Source organism: Paroedura picta, chromosome 3 (assembly GCF_049243985.1).
Source record: "Paroedura picta isolate Pp20150507F chromosome 3, Ppicta_v3.0, whole genome shotgun sequence".
Taxonomy (NCBI): domain Eukaryota; kingdom Metazoa; phylum Chordata; class Lepidosauria; order Squamata; family Gekkonidae; genus Paroedura; species Paroedura picta.
In genome coordinates, this window is record NC_135371.1 from 177,240,159 (window position 1) to 177,253,770 (window position 13,612).

Sequence of the window (13,612 nt, forward strand, 5' to 3'; positions counted from 1 at the left end):
CGCATCCTGCCAGTTGGAACCAGGTTTTGTGAAGTGGAGGCTCACCCCCCCCCCCCACCCACAGAGAAGGTGGCACTTATTCCTCAAGCCCCACGCAGAGCAGAGAGGCCGAGGGGGTGGATTCCTGCCTCTGAGGTTCGGGCAGATGGAGTGACCGTTGTCTGGCCCTCCAGCCAGATGCTGACCCCCCTCCCACGATGGTCCCCTCCCACAGCTGAAAGGACCCCTGATAGGGCAGTGGTGCCTGTGGCTGCTGCGCCAGTCCGCCCCCCCCCCCGGCCCCGCCCCCCACTTCCTACGCTGGGAAAGGGTTGGCTGTCTGATTCCCTGCTGTCCCACCGGACTTGGTACTCCGTTCTGCTTTCCTCCCCCTTCACTGCAAACATTTCTCTGTCAGCAGGAGGAAATTCTCATGCAGCGCTTTGCAAGCTTGTTTATTTTTGGAAATAATTGCTTCCATATCAGGGTGGAGTGGGGGGGGGGAGGGCCAGAGTCGGCCTTCCCGTCGTCTTTTGAGGGACTGCCACTGGCTCCTGTGTTGTGTGCGCCCGCTCTGCCCCATGGGAGGCAACCTCCTCTGCCCCTCTTGGAGGACTTTCGCCTGCGGCAGCAGAGTCCTGTCCCTCCCCTTCCGCTGTGCTTCTTGCCTCCCCCGCTGCCCTCTTCTTCCAGCCCCCATCCTCCTCCCCAGAGGTTGTTTCAGGTGTGGGTCGGGGGAACCTGCCTGGGGACCCACCCGGGGCCAAGTGCCCCAGTGAGCCAGCGGTGCCGGGAGGGTGAAGGCGGGAGCATCCCAGGGCTGCGGAGGATGTCTTGCATTGCCCAGCATTCCCTCTGACCCCAAGTCCATCTGTGCAGCTCTAGGGCAGCTTTCTCTATTTTCTTAAAAGGGTTCTTCCTCTTTTGGACCAAGATTTCCCAAAGACCTCTCCAAGTGAGCCAGCTTGGAGCTTGGGCCAATTGAGCCAGCTTGGAGCTTGGTCCAGATGGGTGGTGGGGAAGGCGAAGTCAGCAGAGGTGTGGGCTTTCCTCTGGGCCCAGCCCTGAAAGGGGAGCCAAGAGCTAAAGGCTCTTGGTTTGTGGATCAAGCCAGGGGACTCTGTCCGTGTTCCGGTCTGGTTCTTCCCGCAATGGATCGGGGCAGCATAGCGGGCGATGGACCTGAGGCCATGACATGCACTGTCTGTGCCATGTTTGCAGTTTTACCTCAGGGTAACTTTAAATACACTTGCACCAAGGGCAAGTTAGTGGAGCTCCTGGAGGAGAAGGCACAGAAGCTAGAAGAACCCCTGTGCACGCTAGGCTCTAGACAGGAGGGCGAGAAATTCTCACAAAGGAGCATTTTTGGAGGGCAATTGGGAGAGGAGGGAAAGGTGTCTCATCAGTTAGAGGAGAACCCAATACCCGAGGGCAGCGGGTGGAAGAACGTCACCTAGAGGTGTCTGCCCCTCTGGCACTCAGAAATCGTTTCCAGGATCGGCCCATACATAGTGACTCTGGACCTCAGGGACAAGGGCTGTTCCCCCAGCTCCCCCGAAGCTCAGAAGATGTTCCACAGGCCCCTGCGGATGAGGGGGTGAGCTCTCCTGCTCCTCAGCACATTAGGACTGGGCGACGTGCACCATTCCCTACTGAGCGGAGTAGAAGCCAAAGACTTGTTCTCTCGGGAGGGACGCTGTCTGCCTGGCACGAGAATCGAGGATGTCACGGAAAGGGTGGAAAGACTAGCAAAGCCCACAGACAGATGTCCCTTCCTGCTCGTTCACGTGGGAACCAACGATACTGCACAGTTCCACGGGGCCTGTAAAATGGAGCTCTTCCACCGGGCTCTTTGTTGAGGCCAGGCTAGGAAGATTGGTTCCCTCCCTTATAGGCCCTGCATAGGCCCTTATGTTCTGGATATTGGGCAGGAGTTACATCCCCCTCCCTGAATTGATGGTGTGGGGCTGTGTGTGCTGCAGTCTAGTGTGGGCAGGAAGGGTGGGGAGTTTTTAGATGGGGTTTTACTGCCAATTATAGGGTTGTATATTTTTTTTCTCTTGTAATTGTATTTTATATGGTTTTATAAATTTTGTAAACTGCCATGAGCCAGCAGGGACTGGAAGTGGCAGTCAATATATGTAATTATAAATAAATTTGTGGGAAACAAGCAGGAAGAGCTAGAAGTCCCAATAAAGGAAGGAGCCTATAATCTGATAGGCATTATAGAAGTCATAGAATCATAGAGTTGGAAGGGGCCATACAAGCCATGGACTGGCAAATACTCCAGAAGATAGAGACAGAGTTCAACGAGATCTGAACACAATGGAAAAATGGCCAAATGAGAACAAGATGCAATTTAATAAAGAAAAGTGTAAAGTTCTGCATCTGGGTCAGAAAAATGAAAAGCATGCCTACTGGATGGGGGATACGCTTCTAGGTAACACTGTGTGTGAACGAGACCTTGGGGTACTTGTGGATTGTAAACTAAACATGAGCAGGCAGTGTGATGCAGCGGTTAAAAAGACAAATACCATTTTGGGCTATATCAACAGGAGCATCACAACAAAATCACAAGATATCATAGTCCCATTGTATCCCATTTGCCTTCTTAGCCACTGAGTCACACTGCTGACTCATGTTCAATGTATGGTCTACTAAGACTCCTAGAACCTTTTTGCACATGCTACTGCAAAGACAAGTCTCCAAGGAAGAATATAAACAAGGAAGAATATAAACAAATAACCAATGCCCATAGAGAGAAAAAGGAGGATCCAGGTAACTACCGACATTTCAGTTTGACGTCTATAGCTGGCAGAATTTTAGAACAAATCATCAAACAGTTGGTCATGGAGCAGCTACAGCAGATGGCTGTAATTACTAAAAGTCAGCATGGCTTTCTCAAGAACAAGCCATCTCAGATGAAACATCTCTTTTTTCGAGAAAGTTACTATCTTGCTGGATCAGGGGAATGCTGTGGACATTATATACCTTAATTTCAATAAGGTGTTTGATAAGGTTTTATGAACTTAGGCAGATGGGGAGTGGGTGGACAGGAAGGGATGTGCCAGTGTTTGTCTCTTGTGGCCCTTCCTTGCACACCCAGGGAATTGCTGATTGCCACTGTGGGATGGTAGATGAATTTCCTCCAGGACAGGCTGGATTCTGGAGATTTTTGATTGGGGGTATCACCTGGGTGTGAAATTGGGGTAACTGTGGGTAGGCAGGTAGTTGCATTGTGCAAAGGGTTGGACTAGATTACGCTGGAGTTCTCTTCCAGCTCTATGATTCTGTGACTCATAGAATCAAAGTGGCTCAAACCTCCCAGCCTTCCCCAACATAGTGTGCACCAAGCTTGTCCGAAAATATGGGGGGTTTGCAAGGAAAGTCTTGGAACTGGCTGCTCGCTTTCCAATAGAGTTGGCTGCTCGCTTTCCATGACTGTCACAGCAGATCTGAGCCCCTGTCCCCACTACCCAACTGTGACTTGTCCCTTTGCCCCCTCTCTGTGGCTTAGGGCTGCCTCCCAGCTGATTGTCAGGGGGCTGGCACTTAATTGAGTTTTGTTTTTGTTTTTTGTCTCAAAAGCGCAGGGCTTCTGCCCATCCAGTCTTTGCTGCTATTTTTGAAAGCATTTGTTTTCCTTTTGCACTGGACGCTTGTTGTGTGTGTGTTCTGCTTTGGAGCTGCACAGGAAGCCCCCTGCCCCTGGGGCCAGGATATCCCCCCACCCTTTCTGGCAGTGGCTTCTGTCCATCTCTGCTAATGGCCCTGTGTGGGGGTGGGGAGCCAAAGCTGCCTGCTCAGTGGTGGCCTAGGAGGGGCCAGTTTTTCTAGCTTTTTTTTTTCTTGCCAAAGTCGCTTTCTGAATAGCTCTGGTTGCTTCCAGTTTGGTGTAGTGGTTAGGAGTGCGGACTTCTAATCTGGCATGCCGGGTTCGACTTCCTGTATGTTCCCCTTCCAACTCTATGATTCTGTGATTCTTATATGCCGCTTTTCTCTTCCTGAAGGAGTCTCAAAGCAGCTTACAGTCTCCTTCCCTTTCCTCTCCCCACAACAGACACCCTGTGAGGTGGGTGAGGCTGAGAGAGCCCTGATATTCCTGCCTGGTCAGAACAGTTTTATCAGTGCCATGGCGAGCCCAAGGTCACCCAGCTGGCTGCATGTGGGGGAGTGCAGAATCGATTAGAAGTCTGCACTCTTAACCACTACACCAAACTGGCTCTCTCTGGTCTCAGGACCAGATACCTGCCAGCACAGCTTGTAACATGCAGGGTTGCTTCCATGCTTGGGTGCAGACAGAGGGTCTCTTTTAACAATTGGGGAAGTGTCTGCCATTAATGTGGACAGTTTTATTTTTCCAAAGTTTTTTTGAACTACAACTGAACTCAAAAGGACTGATTAGCTGTTTTAGCAAAGAATTATCACATCGCATCATATGGCTTAATTTGGATATTATGACACAGTTTTCTAATTTGCCACAATTTGCTTTTGCCTTCTATCTCCACAGTTTTGATGGTTGTTCATTTAGTCTGAGGAAGAGTGCATGCTCTCGAAAGCTCACGCCTCAAATAGATCTGTTGGTCTTAAAGGTGCCTGATTGGACTCTATTTTTGTTGCGCTAATTCCGACCAAGACGGCAACCCACTTGAATGGGCAAAGAATGCTAGAGAATGGAAGCTACCAGGTTACCCATCAACAAAGAGAGGCCTCAAGAGAAAACATGTGGTCGCGATTCTGTTGCCAGCCTCACAATGTCCCATGATTGGTTGACATTTCTGAGAAACCCCCCATTTCTGAGGTACCCCCCAGACCGAGCCCACACCAATCACTCGCTCAGAGCTCTGACTCCTGTCCACTCCATTCCTATTTGACCCTGGGAGCACCCCTGTTGCCAAAAGAAAATGACTGGGGGGGCCTTCTTTTATTTATATATCATACTTATCATACTTATATACCGCCCTCTCCGGAGGCTCAAGGCGGTTTACATAAGAACAAGGAACAATACATAAAACGGTCTGTAAAAACATGTGAATAACCTTATAATAATAGTTGTAACCAGATAACAGTGTAACATATAACAATACAACAATGTAACAGTACAAATAGGTCCAGGGCTTATTGGTGGAATTCTGAGGGGGGGCGGGGGGCGAGCAGGGGCCCTTCGGTCGCTGTTGATTACGTCTGGTCTCAGCCAAATGTAATTTTTGCCCTCCTCATAGCTGCACCCCAGCCCCCTCCTGCCCAGCCCCCAAGGGATTCATAGAATCCTAAGAGTGGGAAGGGGCCATGCAGGTCCCTACTCAAGGCAGGATCAGCCTCAAGAATCATAGAATCATAGAATCATAGAGTTGGAAGGGGCCATACAGGCCACCTAGTCCAACCCCCTGCTCAACGCAGGATCAGCCCAAAGCATCCTAAAGCATCCAAGAAAAGTGTGTATCCAGCCTTTGCTTGAAGACTGCCAGGGAGGGGGAGCTCACCACCTCCTTAGGCAGCCTATTCCACTGCTGAACTTTTTTTCCTGATATCTAGCCTATATCGTTGTACTTGAAGTTTAAACCCATTACTGCGTGTCCTCTCCTCTGCAGCCAACAGAAACAGCATCCTGCCCTCCTCCAAGTGACAACCTTTCAAATATTTAAAGGTAAAGGTATCCCCTGTGCAAGCACCGAGTCATGTCTGACCCTTGGGGTGATGCCCTCTAGCGTTTTCATGGCAGACTCAATACGGGGTGCTTTGCCAGTGCCTTCCCCAGTCATTACCGTTTACCCCCCAGCAAGCTGGGTACTCATTTTACCGACCTCGGGAGGATGGAAGGCTGAGTCAACCTTGAGCCGGCTGCTGGGATCGAACTCCCAGCCTCATGGGCAGAGCTTCAGACTGCATGTCACTGCCTTACCACTCTGCGCCACAAGAGGCTCTCAAATACTTAAAGAGGGCTATCATGTCCCCTCTCAACCTCCTTTTCTCCAGGCTGAACATTCCCAAGTCCCTCAACCTATCTTCATAGGGCTTGGTCTCTTGGCCCCAGATCATCTTCGTTGCTCTCCTCTGTACCCTTTCAATTTTATCTACGTCCTTCTTGAAGTGAGGCCTCCAGAACTGCACACAGTACTCCAGGTGTGGTCTGACCAGTGCTGTATACAATGGGACTATGACATCTTGTGATTTTGATGTGATGCCCCTGTTGATACAGCCCAAAATGGTATTTGCCTTTTTTACCGCTACATCACACTGCCTGCTCATGTTTAGTTTACGATCCACAAGTACCCCAAGGTCTCGTTCACACACAGTGTTACCTAGAAGCGTATCCCCCATCCAGTAGGCATGCTTTTCATTTTTCTGACCCAGATGCAGAACTTTACACTTATCTTTATTAAATTGCATCTTGTTCTCATTTGCCCATTTTTCCATTGTGTTCAGATCTCGTTGAACTCTGTCTCTATCTTCGGGAGTATTTGCCAGTCCTCCCAATTTGGTGTCATCTGCAAACTTGATGAGTAGTCCCTCCACCCCCTCATCTAGATCATTAATAAATATGTTAAAAAGTACCGGGCCGAGCACCGAGCCCTGAGGTACCCCGCTACCCACCTCTCCAGTCTGATGAAACACCATTGACAACAACTCTTTGAGTGTGGTTCTCTAACCAATTCCCTAGCCACTTAACTATCTGAAAATCCAGATTGCAGTCCTTCAACGTATCCATCAGAACATCATGGGGAACCTTGTCAAAAGCTTTACTAAAATCCAAGTAAATGACATCAACCGAATTTCCCTAATCCAGCAAACCTGTTACTTGGTCAAAAAAGGAAACCAGGTTGGTCTGGCAGGACCTGTTGGAGACAAATCCATGCTGACTTCCTTGGATCACCAAATTGTGCGCCAGATGTTTGCAGATCGTTCCCTTTAATATCTGCTCCATTATCTTCCCCACAACAGAGGTCAGACTCACTGGTCTGTAGTTTCCCGGGTCATCCTTCCTCCCTTTTTTGAAGATCGGAATAACGTTTGTTCTCTTCCAGTCCTCCGGGACATCTCCAGTCCTTAAAGAGGTCCCGAAGATGATGGACAAGGGCTGTGCAAGTTCTCCGGAAAGTTCTTTGAGCACTCTCGGGTGCATTTCATCTGGCCCAGGGGATTTGAACTCATCCAGTGCAGCTAAATGCCTCTCAACAACCTCTCTATCCATGTTAACCTGCCACCCAGACACTATCCTTTGGCTACGGTCATCTCTAGATGTGCCTAAACACTTTGACCTGTGGGAAAAAACAGATGTAAAATAGGCACTAAGCCTTTCTGCAAAGATATAAATCTGTCCAGCCACTGCTTGAAGACAGCCAGTGAGGGGGAGCTCCCCACCTCCTGAGGCAGCCCGTTTCACTGCTGAACTAGACTCATAGGATCCTAGAGTGGGAAGTGGCCATCCAGGTCATCCAGTCCCACCCCCTGAGGGGGAGGAGGTGAGGGGGAGCTCCCCACCTCCTTAGGCAGTCCATCCCACTGCTGAACTAGACTTTTAGAATCCTAGAGTGGGAAGGGCCCATGAAGGCCATCTAGTCCAGCCCCCTGCTCAGTGCAGGATCAGCCTCAAGCATCCAGGAGAAGGATCTGTCCAGCCGCTGCTTGAAGACAGCCAGTGAGGGGGAGCTCCCCACCTCCTTAAGCAGCCCATCCCACTGCTGGACTAGACTTTTAGAATTCTAGAGTGGGAAGGGGCCATGAAGGCTATCCAGTCCCACCCCCTGCTCAGTGCAGGATCAGCCTCCAGCATCCAGGAGAAGGATCTGCCCAGCTGCTGCTTGAAGATTGCCAGTGAGGGGAGCTCCCCACCTCCTTAGGCAGTCCATCCCTCTGCTGAACTAGACTTTTAGAATCCTAGAGTCGTAAGGGGCCATGAAGGCCATCTAGTCCACCCCCTGCTCAGTGTAGGATCGGCCTCAAGCATCCAGGTGAAGGACCTGTCCAGCTGCTGCTTGAAGACTGCCAGTGAGGGGGAGCTCACCACCTCCTTAGGCAGCCTATTCCACTGCTGAACTACTCTCACTGTGAATTTTTTCCCTGATATCTAGTCGATATCATTATAGACATAGTTTAAACCCATTACTTCATGTCCTGCCCTTTTTGAAGCGACAACTTTTCAAATATTTCAAGAGAGCCCTCCTGTCCCCTCTCAGCCTCCTTTTCTCCAGGCTGAACATTGCCCAGCTCCTCAGCCTTTCCTCTTAAGGCTTGGTCCTCAGGTACCCCCAGATCCTCCTTGTCCCTCTCCTCTGCCCCCTCTCAATTTATCCACGTCCTTTTTGAGGTGAAGCCCCCAGAACTGCACACGGTACTCCTGGTGGGATCTGACCAGTGTGGTGTGTTGTGGGACTATGACCTCTTGTGGTTTTGATGTGATGCTTCTGTTGATACAGCCCAAGCCCTTACAGTCCACAAGCCCCCCAAGATCCTGTTCACACCCCCCCTGCTGCCCAGAAGGGCCTCTCCCCTCCAGTAGGCCTGCTTCTCATTTGTGTGACCCAGATGTAGAACTCTGCATTACTTCTTGCTGAAGGGGACCATTAAGCACACAGCTGCCCCAGTCTCAACTGGGAGTTCACCAGCTGTGCCCAGGAGTCTGGGCAGGGGTCTCCTCCTAGGCAGGCGGCCCTCTGGGTCCAGGGGGAGGCACAGCATGGCACAGCACTGGAGGCCAAGCAGACCACCCCTTCCTGGGTGCCCCCTCCTCCCGCGGAAGGGTTGGTGGGATCCAAACTGGCTCATTTGGTTCAGGGAAATTCCAGCTTGGTTCAGTTTAAGATTCAATTCGAGAACCACCCTGAATCCAAAACCGAAACCGAATTGTTAGGTTTGTGCCCATCCCGCATCTTCTCTTTCATGTCCGAAGGAAATGACATCTTGCGCTGAAGCACCCGGCATGGAATCAGATGCTTGCGGATCATGTGTAACACGGTTTGGAAGCATGAACTCTGTAATCGTGACTCAGCCTCACTCCCCTGCCGGCCTCAGACTCTCCAGGAGAGAGAGAGCGTGACGGGACCACATGGAATTTTGCTAGGAGCCGCCTGGCTGGACTGCTGGAAAAATCCATCCCATGGCTGATTTGGGCTGCTTCCATGTGGAGGTTTTCCTCTGCCTTTGGAGGGGGAGGGGGGAGAAGGATCCACATGATGTCCCAATCTAATTTCCCTCTTTCCAGTCCCCCTCCCCCCCATCTTCCTGAGGCTCTTCTCTTTACCCGCTTTACTCTGAGCCCTGAGGGAAGAAGGGGTGGTTGGAGCGTGTTTTCTCCGGTGCCCACATGGGTGCAGTTAGGATGCCATCACGGTTACCACAGTCCCTACAATGCCACTGGCTGGGATTTTTGAGGGCTTTTAGAAAATTGGTAACGTAGGCATTCACAGAATCACAGAATCACAGAATCATAGAATTGGAAGGGGCCATACAGGCCATCTAGTCCAACCCCCTGCTCAACGCAGGATCAGCCCTAAGCATCCTAAAGCAGCCAAGAAAAGTGTGTATCCAACCTTTGCTATGTCATTTATAAAGCCTCCAATAATATTCTCTGGTAGTAGGGTGGGGGAGATTGCAGCCCCCAAGTAGCGGATGGCAGCAGAATGCCTAGGAGGCTCCAGGGGGGATGCTCTCCGGGCGGGCGGGCGGGGGGGGTGCCTCTGCATTCACAGCAGTGTGCGAGCAACATGGAGGCTGCCGCCTGCGCAGCAGCAGGCCTTGTTCCCAGCAGCTGCGTTGCCAGCCATGCCCTGGCCTGCATGTGCCCCTGGCTCAGAGGCTTCCCGGGACCGGCAACTGAAGACATGATTTGTACTCAGCTGTTCTGGGAATACAACGAAGAAGAGCCAGGAGGCTGTGTGTGTGTGAATGGTTGTGCCTGAAACTTGGCAAAACTGAGAGCTGGGGCTAGAAGAACTGCCGCATGCCAGCAGTTACAGAGAGATGGAGGAAATCCAGGCTATGGGGAGGCTGCCTCCCCCCCACAAACAAACAGCTGTTAAATTCTGAAGAGAGTGGTCCACCAAGCCTGCCTGGGAGTCCGTGCAACTGTGAGCCAGTCACTTCACGATTCTGACTGAGAGTTTTCTTTGCCTCTTCTCCTGTAGAACCATGAAGTCTACGAGGGCCAACTCAGAAGGCTTTCAAAGAGCAGCCATGTTGGCCCCCAGGAGTCAGTTGAGACCAGTTCTCAAGCATATCAAGATTATTATTTATTATTATTATTATTTAATTTCTTACCCGCCTCCTCCCAAAAGCTCGAGGTGGGTTACAACATTCATAAAAACCCCATACAAACTCTTAAAACCAATTTAAAATCCACAATAGAATAAACAGCCCCATAAAAACAAAAATACTGCGGCGTAAAAAAACCAAACTCCCGGCCTCCAAAACCTCCGAATACTAATTCCGGTGGGGAAAGGTGCACAGAGGGTGCCGATAACAGTCGCTACTGCCACTCCAATGGGGGGGGCATGATCTTCCTTGCCCCCCAGCCTCAACGATAAACCTGGCGGAAGAGCTCCATTTTGCAGGCCCTGTGGAATGCTGAAAGATCATCCTGTATCCTGCTTCTGTCTTCTGTCGTGTTTGCTGCCCCTCCCAGTTTAGTATGCTCTTAGAAATAACAGCTCTTTGTTCCAGCTGCTCAAGGACTGACTGATGTTTTGTTCCAAAATTTTGCCAGCTGCAGCGGTCAAGCTGACGGGTCGGTAGTTACCCGGAACCTCCTTTTTCCCTTTCTTGAAGATGGGGACAACATTCACCCACCTCCAATCATCTGGTCTCTCACCTGTTCTCCAAGAAGTGTCAAAAATAATGGACAGAGGTTCAGAGATTTGGATGTTTTATTGTTTTATGGGGTTTTTAGAGTTATGTAAACCACCACAAGCTGGTTGTTCTGGGAGCAGCAGCCTAAACATTTGTAAGCAAATAAATAAATAAATAACCAATGGAGAATCAAATCCCGTTCACCAGATTAGAAGCTGCTGCTCTTAACCACTGCTACTCTCCACCAGAGCAGCCTTCCTCTGCTGCAGTGTGCAGTAAAGGGGACTGGGGAGATTCTCATCCTCTCCCTGCCCTGGATGCTTGCTGGGGGATGAGCTTGGGTCTTCTTCTCTTCTCACAGTGGTGGGTGGCTGTTCAGTGGCTGAAATGGAGGCAAATGGGGAAAGAAAGATCTAAACAAAGTGCTGTGCTTAGCCTGGCAAGCATGCAGCTACTCTAAAGAGAGCCCAGACCAGTCTGAGTGTCGTATTTCAGCTACAGGCAATTTTCGTTGTTGCACAAATGAAGGGAATCAGCTGTTGTCCATACAGAGCGAGCATTTTAGGCAGGTTTATGTGTACGTCAGCAGGAATGTGCTGCTTGCCTGTTCTAAGCCATTCCCACCTTTGGGTATGATCTGGAGAGCTGTATGTAAGAGCGTGCAGCCGCTGGCCTCCCTGCTTAGAGACCCCTCCCCTGTAAACCAGCCCTATAAGCACTATCCCCCCACAGCTCAGCTCAGCTCAGCACAGCTCAGTCGCTTTGTCAGGGGGGTGCTGTGGATGTTGTTGATCTTGATTTCAGTAAGGTTTTTTTATAAGGTTCAGCATGATATTTTTATTGGCAAGTTGGTAAAATGCGGTCTGGGTCCTGTTACTGTTAGGTGGATCGAGAACTGGTTGACACACATAGGGTGCTTGTAAAAGGTCCAGGCTGGACTGATAACATTAGCATATCTTAATCAAACTTACTATGAGTTTTAGTAATAAAAATCTCAACTATGGGCAAGGTGCGAAAGAAAGAAAGAAAGAAAGAAAGAAAGAAAGAAAGAAAGAAACTTTGAATAAGTAGGAGTCTAAAATGATACTAAGGTATCAATCAGCAATTTGATGACTTTTTCGAGCAGTTACAAAGATCGAGTCCTTCCTCAATAAACAAGATACATTCCTGTCCAGCTAGGTCTGAAATCCAGTTGGTAGGAGAGCATCACTAAAATTGAAAGGGTACAGAGGATGATCTGGGGCCAAAGGACCAAGCCCTATGAAGATAGGTTGAGGGACGGGAATGTTCAGCCTGGAGAAAAGGAGGTGGAGAGGGGACATGATAGCCCTCTTTAAGTATTTGAAAGGTTGTCACTTGATTCTATGATCATTAAGTAACAGAAAGAGTAATAAAATGAATTGTTTAGAATTTGGTTTTGACGGGGTTTCAAATGATTTTTAGAAATGATTTTCAGATATTTTAATGCCTCATTTCACTTTGTTGTTTAATAATATATAAGAAGGCCATGTTAATCCAGACACATGGCATAAAACTCAGCTGATGTCATTGCAGAACCAGGAAAAGATGCTAGATCCATGGAATTAGATAGGCCTACTGCTGCCCTCTTAAGTCAAGATGCTGAAATATTTACAGTTGTTTTGGCAACTAGAAAAGTGCTTGAATACATGACTACATGGACAAATAGACAACTAAAACATGCAGTAGAGAGAATATTAAATATGATTGGCAACCAAACTATCTTCCGATGTACCTAAAATGTAACAAATTGGAATTTCTTGCTTAATTTATGAAGGGCTTGAAGTTGGGGTGGGGGAGATTAACATGCTGCCACAAAGAGGCCTTCATAGCTTTGCACCCTGTGTTTGACTACTGAAGTGTCAAAGAATTTCAGCGCCACACATATGCACAGCAAGCATAACAAGCATGATTTTAGCTCACTGATCAGAAGGTCTCCTTATCTTTTTCCTCCCCCTGGGCAGAGTGACACATGATGACTGGTGGACCCTGCTTGCCTTGCAACCAACGCAAAGGAAGATCTACGGTCCCAGCTGACGTCTCCCGAACTGGCAGGGGAAGTAGCTTTTCTAGGAGACTAATAAGCAATGGAAGAGGCAATAACAAGCTAGACACTAGATCTTACAAACAAGATTCTATGATTCTATGATAGTCCACCGGTGTATGTGAAGAGAGTATCTGGCAAGAGATCTTAGACAGAGGCAAGTCTAGAAATTAATAGAATCATAGAGTTGGAAGGGGCCATACAGGCCATCTAGTCCAACCTCCTGCCAGTGAGGGGGAGCTCATCACCTCCTTAGGCAGCCTATTTCACTGCTGAACTACTCTGACTGTGAAAAATGTTTTTTCTGATATCTATCCTATATCGTTGTACTTGTAGTTTAAACCCATTACTGCACGTCCTCTCCCAACGGGAACAGCATCCTGCCCTCCTCCAAATGGCAACCTTTCAAATACTTAAAGAGGGCTATCATGTCCCCTTTCAACCTCCTTTTCTCCAGGCTGAACATTCCCAAGTCCCTCAACCTATCTTCATAGGGCTTGGTCCCTTGGCCCCAGATCATTCTCGTCGATCTCCTCTGTACCCTTTCAATTGTAATAAAAAGGAGCTTTATTGAAAACCAATAAAAAGGGACCCTACATGCAATTTAATCTTGATCAGACATACCAGAGAAAAGAAAGAGATGATTGGGTATAAAAGAGGAAGAATTGGATCAGTTTAAACAATGCTTTACCATTCCAGAAGAAGGACCCCATTCAGCAAGCTGGGTCTTGTACAAATTAGAGTCTCTGTTCTCTTTCTATAGCAAATTTGTACCTTGGGGCTACG

General features: G+C 49.1%; 1 protein-coding gene across 1 annotated transcript in view; it reads left to right on the plus strand.

The window, feature by feature from the left end:
• Positions 1–13,612, plus strand: part of KANK2 (KN motif and ankyrin repeat domains 2) — a 48,951-nt gene that overhangs the window by 20,634 nt on the left and 14,705 nt on the right. The gene's annotated exons all lie outside the window — the stretch shown is intronic.